Genomic DNA, 12500 nt, shown 5'->3' with positions numbered 1-12500 from the left:
TTACAAAACGAACACATTGTCTTGATAAAACAGCTGTAATTGAGTGCCTGACACGCCAGTCAAGCGCAATCTTGAGAAGGTGTGCATTTCAGTAAGGATTTCAATTGACATGCAGTATGAAACTGAAAGGAGGTTGCATCACTATGATGCATAACATTGCATGTATTGTATTTTCAAGTGTGTGCATTCATCCTGTTGTCATTTTGTTTTGAAAGCAGAAGAATCATTCAACAGGTTGCTGAGACAAATGTAAACCAGTAAAACATATGAAGAGAAACAAACCTTGAATATAAGTTCAGTTGTTTAAACATTTGACAAACTATGGTGAGGGGGTAAGAAAACACACAAATCCAGCAGCTCCTGTATTTCAATACACCAGAACCCAATATTATTGGCGAGTCGGGTAGTCCATCATCCGGGTTCGAGGGCAGGCATCATTTCAGTAATTTCATCCCGTTGCATTCACATCCGTGCCTTGAATGAGATTGAATGTGATCTTTGCTCTCAAGTATGTTCCCAAGTTTTACACTTTCGTGCTTTGCATGAATGGGAATGGAACCGTGTGTGTTGAATGAGGCTCCTTGTGAGCACTGAACTTTGTCCGGTGGAGTTCCTTTTTGTGTTGCTGTAATTGTGTCATTTCTCGATGAGAAAGATTAGGCAACATTTAGTCACTTCTAGCCATGATGCTCAATTTATTTACGAATGTACCCTAGTTACTACGGACCGTTTACGTTGGAGAACAAGATCTATTGGATGCCTGTGTATTTGGGGAAGTCAAATCTGAAATAATGATGAAATTGCGTGTATCCAAAGTTAAAACTCGTGATTTGTCGCCCTCTGGTGTGTAAAAGATGCAAAAGCTTACAGCACCTGGTATTCCCAGGCGGTCTCCCATCCAAGTACTGACCAGGCCCGAGCCTGCTTAGCTTCCGAGATCAGACGAGATCGGGCGTATTCAGGCTAGTATGGCCGTAAGCCAGGGAGGCTGTCCCTGACGCTCTACTTAAAGGGAAGGCAATATCCGTTTCTGCCGTTCATACTTACAGTTGAACTGTCTCTCTACTCTAAAGCCCGGGACACACCAGCGCGCCGCAGACAGTCCCTGCTTACATGCCACATTGTGGCAACGTTGTGCGTTAGCTGGGGTGCCACACCAGACCGGAACTATATATTACAAAACGAACACATTGTCTTGATAAAACAGCTGTAATTGAGTGCCTGACACGCCAGTCAAGCGCAATCTTGAGAAGGTGTGCATTTCAGTAAGGATTTCAATTGACATGCAGTATGAAACTGAAAGGAGGTTGCATCACTATGATGCATAACATTGCATGTATTGTATTTTCAAGTGTGTGCATTCATCCTGTTGTCATTTTGTTTTGAAAGCAGAAGAATCATTCAACAGGTTGCTGAGACAAATGTAAACCAGTAAAACATATGAAGAGAATCAAACCTTGAATATAAGTTCAGTTGTTTAAACATTTGACAAACTATGGTGAGGGGGTAAGAAAACACACAAATCCAGCAGCTCCTGTATTTCAATACACCAGAACCCAATATTATTGGCGAGTCGGGTAGTCCATCATCACAGTTCGAGGGCAGGCATCATTTCAGTAATTTCATCCCGTTGCATTCACATCCGTGCCTTGAATGAGATTGAATGTGATCTTTGCTCTCAAGTATGTTCCCAAGTTTTACACTTTCGTGCTTTGCATGAATGGGAATGGAACCGTGTGTGTTGAATGAGGCTCCTTGTGAGCACTGAACTTTGTCCGGTGGAGTTCCTTTTTGTGTTGCTGTAATTGTGTCATTTCTCGATGAGAAAGATTAGGCAACATTTAGTCACTTCTAGCCATGATGCTCAATTTATTTACGAATGTACCCTAGTTACTAGGGACCGTTTACGTTGGAGAACAAGATCTATTGTATGCCTGTGTATTTGGGGAAGTCAAATCTGAAATAATGATGAAATTGCGTGTATCCAAAGTTAAAACTCGTGATTTGTCGCCCTCTGGTGTGTAAAAGATGCAAAAGCTTACAGCACCTGGTATTCCCAGGCGGTCTCCCATCCAAGTACTGACCAGGCCGGAGCCTGCTTAGCTTCCGAGATCGGACGAGATCGGGCGTATTCAGGCTAGTATGGCCGTAAGCCAGGGAGGCTGTCCCTGACGCTCTACTTAAAGGGAAGGCAATATCCGTTTCTGCCGCTCATACTTGCAGTTGAACTGTCTCTCTACTCTAAAGTCCGGGACACACCAGCGCGCCGCAGACAGTCCCTGCTAACACGAAACGTTGTGGCAACGTTGTGCGTTAGCTGGGGTGCCACACCAGACCGGAACTATATTTTACAAAACGAACACATTGTCTTGATAATACAGCTGTAATTGAGTGCCTGACACGCCAGTCAAGCGCAATCTTGAGAAGGTGTGCATTTCAGTAAGGATTTCAATTGACATGCAGTATGAAACTGAAAGGAGGTTGCATCACTATGATGCATAACATTGCATGTATTGTATTTTCAAGTGTGTGCATTCATCCTGTTGTCATTTTGTTTTGAAAGCAGAAGAATCATTCAACAGGTTGCTGAGACAAATGTAAACCAGTAAAACATATGAAGAGAAACAAACCTTGAATATAAGTTCAGTTGTTTAAACATTTGACAAACTATGGTGAGGGGGTAAGAAAACACACAAATCCAGCAGCTCCTGTATTTCAATACACCAGAACCCAATATTATTGGCAAGTCGGGTAGTCCATCATCACAGTTCGAGGGCAGGCATCATTTCAGTAATTTCATCCCGTTGCATTCACATCCGTGCCTTGAATGAGATTGAATGTGATCTTTGCTCTCAAGTATGTTCCCAAGTTTTACACTTTCGTGCTTTGCATGAATGGGAATGGAACCGTGTGTGTTGAATGAGGCTCCTTGTGAGCACTGAACTTTGTCCGGTGGAGTTCCTTTTTGTGTTGCTGTAATTGTGTCATTTCTCGATGAGAAAGATTAGGCAACATTTAGTCACTTCTAGCCATGATGCTCAATTTATTTACGAATGTACCCTAGTTACTAGGGACCGTTTACGTTGGAGAACAAGATCTATTGTATGCCTGTGTATTTGGGGAAGTCAAATCTGAAATAATGATGAAATTGCGTGTATCCAAAGTTAAAACTCGTGATTTGTCGCCCTCTGGTGTGTAAAAGATGCAAAAGCTTACAGCACCTGGTATTCCCAGGTGGTCTCCCATCCAAGTACTGACCAGGCCCGAGCCTGCTTAGCTTCCGAGATCGGACGAGATCGGGCGTATTCAGACTAGTATGGCCGTAAGCCAGGGAGGCTGTCCCTGACCCTCTACTTAAAGGGAAGGCAATATCCGTTTCTGCCACTCATACTTGCTGTTGAACTGTCTCTCTACTCTAAAGTCCGGGACACACCAGCACGCTGCAGACAGTCCCTGCTAACACGAAACGTTGTGGCAACGTTGTGCGTTAGCTGGGGTGCCACACCAGACCGGAACTATATTTTACAAAACGAACACATTGTCTTGATAAAACAGCTGTAATTGAGTGCCTGACACGCCAGTCAAGCGCAATCTTGAGAAGGTGTGCATTTCAGTAAGGATTTCAATTGACATGCAGTATGAAACTGAAAGGAGGTTGCATCACTATGATGCATAACATTGCATGTATTGTATTTTCAAGTGTGTGCATTCATCCTGTTGTCATTTTGTTTTGAAAGCAGAAGAATCATTCAACAGGTTGCTGAGACAAATGTAAACCAGTAAAACATATGAAGAGAAACAAACCTTGAATATAAGTTCAGTTGTTTAAACATTTGACAAACTATGGTGAGGGGGTAAGAAAACACACAAATCCAGCAGCTCCTGTATTTCAATACACCAGAACCCAATATTATTGGCGAGTCGGGTAGTCCATCATCACAGTTCGAGGGCAGGCATCATTTCAGTAATTTCATCCCGTTGCATTCACATCCGTGCCTTGAATGAGATTGAATGTGATCTTTGCTCTCAAGTATGTTCCCAAGTTTTACACTTTCGTGCTTTGCATGAATGGGAATGGAACCGTGTGTGTTGAATGAGGCTCCTTGTGAGCACTGAACTTTGTCCGGTGGAGTTCCTTTTTGTGTTGCTGTAATTGTGTCATTTCTCGATGAGAAAGATTAGGCAACATTTAGTCACTTCTAGCCATGATGCTCAATTTATTTACGAATGTACCCTAGTTACTAGGGACCGTTTACGTTGGAGAACAAGATCTATTGTATGCCTGTGTATTTGGGGAAGTCAAATCTGAAATAATGATGAAATTGCGTGTATCCAAAGTTAAAACTCGTGATTTGTCGCCCTCTGGTGTGTAAAAGATGCAAAAGCTTACAGCACCTGGTATTCCCAGGCGGTCTCCCATCCAAGTACTGACCAGGCCCGAGCCTGCTTAGCTTCCGAGATCGGACGAGATCGGGCGTATTCAGGCTAGTATGGCCGTAAGCCAGGGAGGCTCTCCCTGACGCTCTACTTAAAGGGAAGGCAATATCCGTTTCTGCCGCTCATACTTGCAGTTGAACTGTCTCTCTACTCTAAAGTCCGGGACACACCAGCGCGCCGCAGACAGTCCCTGCTAACACGAAACGTTGTGGCAACGTTGTGCGTTAGCTGGGGTGCCACACCAGACCGGAACTATATATTACAAAACGAACACATTGTCTTGATAAAACAGCTGTAATTGAGTGCCTGACACGCCAGTCAAGCGCAATCTTGAGAAGGTGTGCATTTCAGTAAGGATTTCAATTGACATGCAGTATGAAACTGAAAGGAGGTTGCATCACTATGATGCATAACATTGCATGTATTGTATTTTCAAGTGTGTGCATTCATCCTGTTGTCATTTTGTTTTGAAAGCAGAAGAATCATTCAACAGGTTGCTGAGACAAATGTAAACCAGTAAAACATATGAAGAGAAACAAACCTTGAATATAAGTTCAGTTGTTTAAACATTTGACAAACTATGGTGAGGGGGTAAGAAAACACACAAATCCAGCAGCTCCTGTATTTCAATACACCAGAACCCAATATTATTGGCGAGTCGGGTAGTCCATCTTCACAGTTCGAGGGCAGGCATCATTTCAGTAATTTCATCCCGTTGCATTCACATCCGTGCCTTGAATGAGATTGAATGTGATCTTTGCTCTCAAGTATGTTCCCAAGTTTTACACTTTCGTGCTTTGCATGAATGGGAATGGAACCGTGTGTGTTGAATGAGGCTCCTTGTGAGCACTGAACTTTGTCCGGTGGAGTTCCTTTTTGTGTTGCTGTAATTGTGTCATTTCTCGATGAGAAAGATTAGGCAACATTTAGTCACTTCTAGCCATGATGCTCAATTTATTTACGAATGTACCCTAGTTACTAGGGACCGATTACGTTGGAGAACAAGATCTATTGTATGCCTGTGTATTTGGGGAAGTCAAATCTGAAATAATGATGAAATTGCGTGTATCCAAAGTTAAAACTCGTGATTTGTCGCCCTCTGGTGTGTAAAAGATGCAAAAGCTTACAGCACCTGGTATTCCCAGGCAGTCTCCCATCCAAGTACTGACCAGGCCCGAGCCTGCTTAGCTTCCGAGATCGGACGAGATCGGGCGTTTTCAGGCTAGTATGGCCGTAAGCCAGGGAGGCTGTCCCTGACGCTCTACTTAAAGGGAAGGCAATATCCGTTTCTGCCGCTCATACTTGCAGTTGAACTGTCTCTCTACTCTAAAGTCCGGGACACACCAGCGCGCCGCAGACAGTCCCTGCTAACACGAAACGTTGTGGCAACGTTGTGCGTTAGCTGGGGTGCCACACCAGACCGGAACTATATTTTACAAAACGAACACATTGTCTTGATAATACAGCTGTAATTGAGTGCCTGACACGCCAGTCAAGCGCAATCTTGAGAAGGTGTGCATTTCAATAAGGATTTCAATTGACATGCAGTATGAAACTGAAAGGAGGTTGCATCACTATGATGCATAACATTGCATGTATTGTATTTTCAAGTGTGTGCATTCATCCTGTTGTCATTTTGTTTTGAAAGCAGAAGAATCATTTTTGCTGAGGTTGCTGAGACAAATGTAAACCAGTAAAACATATGAAGAGAAACAAACCTTGAATATAAGTTCAGTTGTTTAAACATTTGACAAACTATGGTGAGGGGGTAAGAAAACACACAAATCCAGCAGCTCCTGTATTTCAATACACCAGAACCCAATATTATTGGCGAGTCGGGTAGTCCATCTTCACAGTTCGAGGGCAGGCATCATTTCAGTAATTTCATCCCGTTGCATTCACATCCGTGCCTTGAATGAGATTGAATGTGATCTTTGCTCTCAAGTATGTTCCCAAGTTTTACACTTTCGTGCTTTGCATGAATGGGAATGGAACCGTGTGTGTTGAATGAGGCTCCTTGTGAGCACTGAACTTTGTCCGGTGGAGTTCCTTTTTGTGTTGCTGTAATTGTGTCATTTCTCGATGAGAAAGATTAGGCAACATTTAGTCACTTCTAGCCATGATGCTCAATTTATTTACGAATGTACCCTAGTTACTAGGGACCGATTACGTTGGAGAACAAGATCTATTGTATGCCTGTGTATTTGGGGAAGTCAAATCTGAAATAATGATGAAATTGCGTGTATCCAAAGTTAAAACTCGTGATTTGTCGCCCTCTGGTGTGTAAAAGATGCAAAAGCTTACAGCACCTGGTATTCCCAGGCAGTCTCCCATCCAAGTACTGACCAGGCCCGAGCCTGCTTAGCTTCCGAGATCGGACGAGATCGGGCGTTTTCAGGCTAGTATGGCCGTAAGCCAGGGAGGCTGTCCCTGACGCTCTACTTAAAGGGAAGGCAATATCCGTTTCTGCCGCTCATACTTGCAGTTGAACTGTCTCTCTACTCTAAAGTCCGGGACACACCAGCGCGCCGCAGACAGTCCCTGCTAACACGAAACGTTGTGGCAACGTTGTGCGTTAGCTGGGGTGCCACACCAGACCGGAACTATATTTTACAAAACGAACACATTGTCTTGATAATACAGCTGTAATTGAGTGCCTGACACGCCAGTCAAGCGCAATCTTGAGAAGGTGTGCATTTCAGTAAGGATTTCAATTGACATGCAGTATGAAACTGAAAGGAGGTTAAATCACTATGATGCATAACATTGCATGTATTGTATTTTCAAGTGTGTGCATTCATCCTGTTGTCATTTTGTTTTGAAAGCAGAAGAATCATTCAACAGGTTGCTGAGACAAATGTAAACCAGTAAAACATATGAAGAGAAACAAACCTTGAATATAAGTTCAGTTGTTTAAACATTTGACAAACTATGGTGAGGGGGTAAGAAAACACACAAATCCAGCAGCTCCTGTATTTCAATACACCAGAACCCAATATTATTGGCGAGTCGGGTAGTCCATCATCACAGTTCGAGGGCAGGCATCATTTCAGTAATTTCATCCCGTTGCATTCACATCCGTGCCTTGAATGAGATTGAATGTGATCTTTGCTCTCAAGTATGTTCCCAAGTTTTACACTTTCGTGCTTTGCATGAATGGGAATGGAACCGTGTGTGTTGAATGAGGCTCCTTGTGAGCACTGAACTTTGTCCGGTGGAGTTCCTTTTTGTGTTGCTGTAATTGTGTCATTTCTCGATGAGAAAGATTAGGCAACATTTAGTCACTTCTAGCCATGATGCTCAATTTATTTACGAATGTACCCTAGTTACTAGGGACCGTTTACGTTGGAGAACAAGATCTATTGTATGCCTGTGTATTTGGGGAAGTAAAATCTGAAATAATGATGAAATTGTGTGTATCCAAAGTTAAAACTCGTGATTTGTCGCCCTCTGGTGTGTAAAAGGTGCAAAAGCTTACAGCACCTGGTATTCCCAGGCGGTCTCCCATCCAAGTACTGACCAGGCCCGAGCCCGCTTGGCTTCCGAGATCGGATGAGATCGGGCGTATTCAGGCTAGTATGGCCGTAAGCCAGGGAGGCTGTCCCTGACGCTCTACTTAAAGGGAAGGCAATATCCGTTTCTGCCGTTCATACTTACAGTTGAACTGTCTCTCTACTCTAAAGCCCGGGACACACCAGCGCGCCGCAGCCAGTCCCTGCTAACACGCCACGTTGTGGCAACATTGTGGCAACGTTGTGCGTTAGCTGGGGTGCCACACCAGACCGGAACTATATATTACAAAACGAACACATTGTCTTGATAAAACAGCTGTGATTGAGTGCCTGACACGCCAGTCAAGCGCAATCTTGAGAAGGTGTGCATTTCAGTAAGGATTTCAATTGACATGCAGTATGAAACTGAAAGGAGGTTGCATCACTATGATGCATAACATTGCATGTATTGTATTTTCAAGTGTGTGCATTCATCCTGTTGTCATTTTGTTTTGAAAGCAGAAGAATCATTCAACAGGTTGCTGAGACAAATGTAAACCAGTAAAACATATGAAGAGAAACAAACCTTGAATATAAGTTCAGTTGTTTAAACATTTGACAAACTATGGTGAGGGGGTAAGAAAACACACAAATCCAGTAGCTCCTGTATTTCAATACACCAGAACCCAATATTATTGGCGAGTCGGGTAGTCCATCATCACAGTTCGAGGGCAGGCATCATTTCAGTAATTTCATCCCGTTGCATTCACATCCGTGCCTTGAATGAGATTGAATGTGATCTTTGCTCTCAAGTATGTTCCCAAGTTTTACACTTTCGTGCTTTGCATGAATGGGAATGGAACCGTGTGTGTTGAATGAGGCTCCTTGTGAGCACTGAACTTTGTCCGGTGGAGTTCCTTTTTGTGTTGCTGTAATTGTGTCATTTCTCGATGAGAAAGATTAGGCAACATTTAGTCACTTCTAGCCATGATGCTCAATTTATTTACGAATGTACCCTAGTTACTAGGGACCGTTTACGTTGGAGAACAAGATCTATTGTATGCCTGTGTATTTGGGGAAGTCAAATCTGAAATAATGATGAAATTGCGCGTATCCAAAGTTAAAAATCGTGATTTGTCGCCCTCTGGTGTGTAAAAGATGCAAAAGCTTACAGCACCTGGTATTCCCAGGCGCTCTCCCATCCAAGTACTGACCAGGCCCGAGCCTGCTTAGCTTCCGAGATCGGACGAGATCGGGCGTATTCAGGCTAGTATGGCCGTAAGCCAGGGAGGCTGTCCCTGACGCTCTACTTAAAGGGAAGGCAATATCCGTTTCTGCCGCTCATACTTGCAGTTGAACTGTCTCTCTACTCTAAAGCCCGGGACACACCAGCGCGCCGCAGCCAGTCCCTGCTAACACGCCACGTTGTGGCAACGTTGTGCGTTAGCTGGGGTGCCACACCAGACCGGAACTATATTTTACAAAACGAACACATTGTCTTGATAATACAGCTGTAATTGAGTGCCTGACACGCCAGTCAAGCGCAATCTTGAGAAGGTGTGCATTTCAGTAAGGATTTCAATTGACATGCAGTATGAAACTGAAAGGAGGTTAAATCACTATGATGCATAACATTGCATGTATTGTATTTTCAAGTGTGTGCATTCATCCTGTTGTCATTTTGTTTTGAAAGCAGAAGAATCATTCAACAGGTTGCTGAGACAAATGTAAACCAGTAAAACATATGAAGAGAAACAAACCTTGAATATAAGTTCAGTTGTTTAAACATTTGACAAACTATGGTGAGGGGGTAAGAAAACACACAAATCCAGCAGCTCCTGTATTTCAATACACCAGAACCCAATATTATTGGCGAGTCGGGTAGTCCATCATCACAGTTCGAGGGCAGGCATCATTTCAGTAATTTCATCCCGTTGCATTCACATCCGTGCCTTGAATGAGATTGAATGTGATCTTTGCTCTCAAGTATGTTCCCAAGTTTTACACTTTCGTGCTTTGCATGAATGGGAATGGAACCGTGTGTGTTGAATGAGGCTCCTTGTGAGCACTGAACTTTGTCCGGTGGAGTTCCTTTTTGTGTTGCTGTAATTGTGTCATTTCTCGATGAGAAAGATTAGGCAACATTTAGTCACTTCTAGCCATGATGCTCAATTTATTTACGAATGTACCCTAGGTTCTAGGGACCGTTTACGTTGGAGAACAAGATCTATTGTATGCCTGTGTATTTGGGGAAGTAAAATCTGAAATAATGATGAAATTGTGTGTATCCAAAGTTAAAACTCGTGATTTGTCGCCCTCTGGTGTGTAAAAGGTGCAAAAGCTTACAGCACCTGGTATTCCCAGGCGGTCTCCCATCCAAGTACTGACCAGGCCCGAGCCCGCTTGGCTTCCGAGATCGGATGAGATCGGGCGTATTCAGGCTAGTATGGCCGTAAGCCAGGGAGGCTGTCCCTGACGCTCTACTTAAAGGGAAGGCAATATCCGTTTCTGCCGTTCATACTTACAGTTGAACTGTCTCTCTACTCTAAAGCCCGGGACACACCAGCGCGCCGCAGCCAGTCCCTGCTAACACGCCACGTTGTGGCAACATTGTGGCAACGTTGTGCGTTAGCTGGGGTGCCACACCAGACCGGAACTATATATTACAAAACGAACACATTGTCTTGATAAAACAGCTGTGATTGAGTGCCTGACACGCCAGTCAAGCGCAATCTTGAGAAGGTGTGCATTTCAGTAAGGATTTCAATTGACATGCAGTATGAAACTGAAAGGAGGTTGCATCACTATGATGCATAACATTGCATGTATTGTATTTTCAAGTGTGTGCATTCATCCTGTTGTCATTTTGTTTTGAAAGCAGAAGAATCATTCAACAGGTTGCTGAGACAAATGTAAACCAGTAAAACATATGAAGAGAAACAAACCTTGAATATAAGTTCAGTTGTTTAAACATTTGACAAACTATGGTGAGGGGGTAAGAAAACACACAAATCCAGCAGCTCCTGTATTTCAATACACCAGAACCCAATATTATTGGCGAGTCGGGTAGTCCATCATCACAGTTCGAGGGCAGGCATCATTTCAGTAATTTCATCCCGTTGCATTCACATCCGTGCCTTGAATGAGATTGAATGTGATCTTTGCTCTCAAGTATGTTCCCAAGTTTTACACTTTCGTGCTTTGCATGAATGGGAATGGAACCGTGTGTGTTGAATGAGGCTCCTTGTGAGCACTGAACTTTGTCCGGTGGAGTTCCTTTTTGTGTTGCTGTAATTGTGTCATTTCTCGATGAGAAAGATTAGGCAACATTTAGTCACTTCTAGCCATGATGCTCAATTTATTTACGAATGTACCCTAGTTACTAGGGACCGTTTACGTTGGAGAACAAGATCTATTGTATGCCTGTGTATTTGGGGAAGTCAAATCTGAAATAATGATGAAATTGCGCGTATCCAAAGTTAAAAATCGTGATTTGTCGCCCTCTGGTGTGTAAAAGATGCAAAAGCTTACAGCACCTGGTATTCCCAGGCGCTCTCCCATCCAAGTACTGACCAGGCCCGAGCCTGCTTAGCTTCCGAGATCGGACGAGATCGGGCGTATTCAGGCTAGTATGGCCGTAAGCCAGGGAGGCTGTCCCTGACGCTCTACTTAAAGGGAAGGCAATATCCGTTTCTGCCGCTCATACTTGCAGTTGAACTGTCTCTCTACTCTAAAGCCCGGGACACACCAGCGCGCCGCAGCCAGTCCCTGCTAACACGCCACGTTGTGGCAACATTGTGGCAACGTTGTGCTTTAGCTGGGGTGCCACACCAGACCGGAACTATATATTACAAAACGAACACATTGTCTTGATAAAACAGCTGTAATTGAGTGCCTGACACGCCAGTCAAGCGCAATCTTGAGAAGGTGTGCATTTCAGTAAGGATTTCAATTGACATGCAGTATGAAACTGAAAGGAGGTTGCATCACTATGATGCATAACATTGCATGTATTGTATTTTCAAGTGTGTGCATTCATCCTGTTGTCATTTTGTTTTGAAAGCAGAAGAATCATTCAACAGGTTGCTGAGACAAATGTAAACCAGTAAAACATATGAAGAGAATCAAACCTTGAATATAAGTTCAGTTGTTTAAACATTTGACAAACTATGGTGAGGGGGTAAGAAAACACACAAATCCAGCAGCTCCTGTATTTCAATACACCAGAACCCAATATTATTGGCGAGTCGGGTAGTCCATCATCACAGTTCGAGGGCAGGCATCATTTCAGTAATTTCATCCCGTTGCATTCACATCCGTGCCTTGAATGAGATTGAATGTGATCTTTGCTCTCAAGTATGTTCCCAAGTTTTACACTTTCGTGCTTTGCATGAATGGGAATGGAACCGTGTGTGTTGAATGAGGCTCCTTGTGAGCACTGAACTTTGTCCGGTGGAGTTCCTTTTTGTGTTGCTGTAATTGTGTCATTTCTCGATGAGAAAGATTAGGCAACATTTAGTCACTTCTAGCCATGATGCTCAATTTATTTACGAATGTACCCTAGTTACTAGG

At 43.5% G+C, this 12500-nt stretch overlaps 10 non-coding genes across 10 annotated transcripts; all 10 read right to left on the bottom strand.

Moving 5' to 3' along the window:
* Window positions 1–861: 861 nt before the first annotated feature.
* LOC136743493 (5S ribosomal RNA) lies at window positions 862–980 on the bottom strand. The gene has a single exon (XR_010815552.1). It is a non-coding gene; the product is annotated as a 5S ribosomal RNA (ribosomal RNA).
* Window positions 981–2035: 1055 nt separating this feature from the next.
* LOC136743573 (5S ribosomal RNA) lies at window positions 2036–2154 on the bottom strand. The gene has a single exon (XR_010815631.1). It is a non-coding gene; the product is annotated as a 5S ribosomal RNA (ribosomal RNA).
* Window positions 2155–3209: 1055 nt separating this feature from the next.
* On the bottom strand, window positions 3210–3328 carry LOC136743501 (5S ribosomal RNA). Its single transcript, XR_010815560.1, has one exon. It is a non-coding gene; the product is annotated as a 5S ribosomal RNA (ribosomal RNA).
* Window positions 3329–4383: 1055 nt separating this feature from the next.
* On the bottom strand, window positions 4384–4502 carry LOC136743753 (5S ribosomal RNA). The gene has a single exon (XR_010815778.1). It is a non-coding gene; the product is annotated as a 5S ribosomal RNA (ribosomal RNA).
* Window positions 4503–5557: 1055 nt separating this feature from the next.
* Window positions 5558–5676, bottom strand: LOC136743516 (5S ribosomal RNA). Its single transcript, XR_010815575.1, has one exon. It is a non-coding gene; the product is annotated as a 5S ribosomal RNA (ribosomal RNA).
* A 1058-nt stretch (window positions 5677–6734) lies between these two features.
* On the bottom strand, window positions 6735–6853 carry LOC136743515 (5S ribosomal RNA). Its single transcript, XR_010815574.1, has one exon. It is a non-coding gene; the product is annotated as a 5S ribosomal RNA (ribosomal RNA).
* A 1055-nt stretch (window positions 6854–7908) lies between these two features.
* LOC136743537 (5S ribosomal RNA) lies at window positions 7909–8027 on the bottom strand. The gene has a single exon (XR_010815596.1). It is a non-coding gene; the product is annotated as a 5S ribosomal RNA (ribosomal RNA).
* Window positions 8028–9093: 1066 nt separating this feature from the next.
* Window positions 9094–9212, bottom strand: LOC136743639 (5S ribosomal RNA). Its single transcript, XR_010815693.1, has one exon. It is a non-coding gene; the product is annotated as a 5S ribosomal RNA (ribosomal RNA).
* A 1055-nt stretch (window positions 9213–10267) lies between these two features.
* On the bottom strand, window positions 10268–10386 carry LOC136743536 (5S ribosomal RNA). The gene has a single exon (XR_010815595.1). It is a non-coding gene; the product is annotated as a 5S ribosomal RNA (ribosomal RNA).
* Window positions 10387–11452: 1066 nt separating this feature from the next.
* On the bottom strand, window positions 11453–11571 carry LOC136743638 (5S ribosomal RNA). Its single transcript, XR_010815692.1, has one exon. It is a non-coding gene; the product is annotated as a 5S ribosomal RNA (ribosomal RNA).
* Between the last annotated feature and the right edge of the window lie 929 nt (window positions 11572–12500).

The sequence above is a fragment of the Amia ocellicauda genome, unplaced genomic scaffold, assembly GCF_036373705.1.
Source record: "Amia ocellicauda isolate fAmiCal2 unplaced genomic scaffold, fAmiCal2.hap1 HAP1_SCAFFOLD_80, whole genome shotgun sequence".
Taxonomy (NCBI): Eukaryota; Metazoa; Chordata; class Actinopteri; order Amiiformes; family Amiidae; genus Amia; species Amia ocellicauda.
This window is presented reverse-complemented; position numbering and strand designations above follow the sequence as displayed.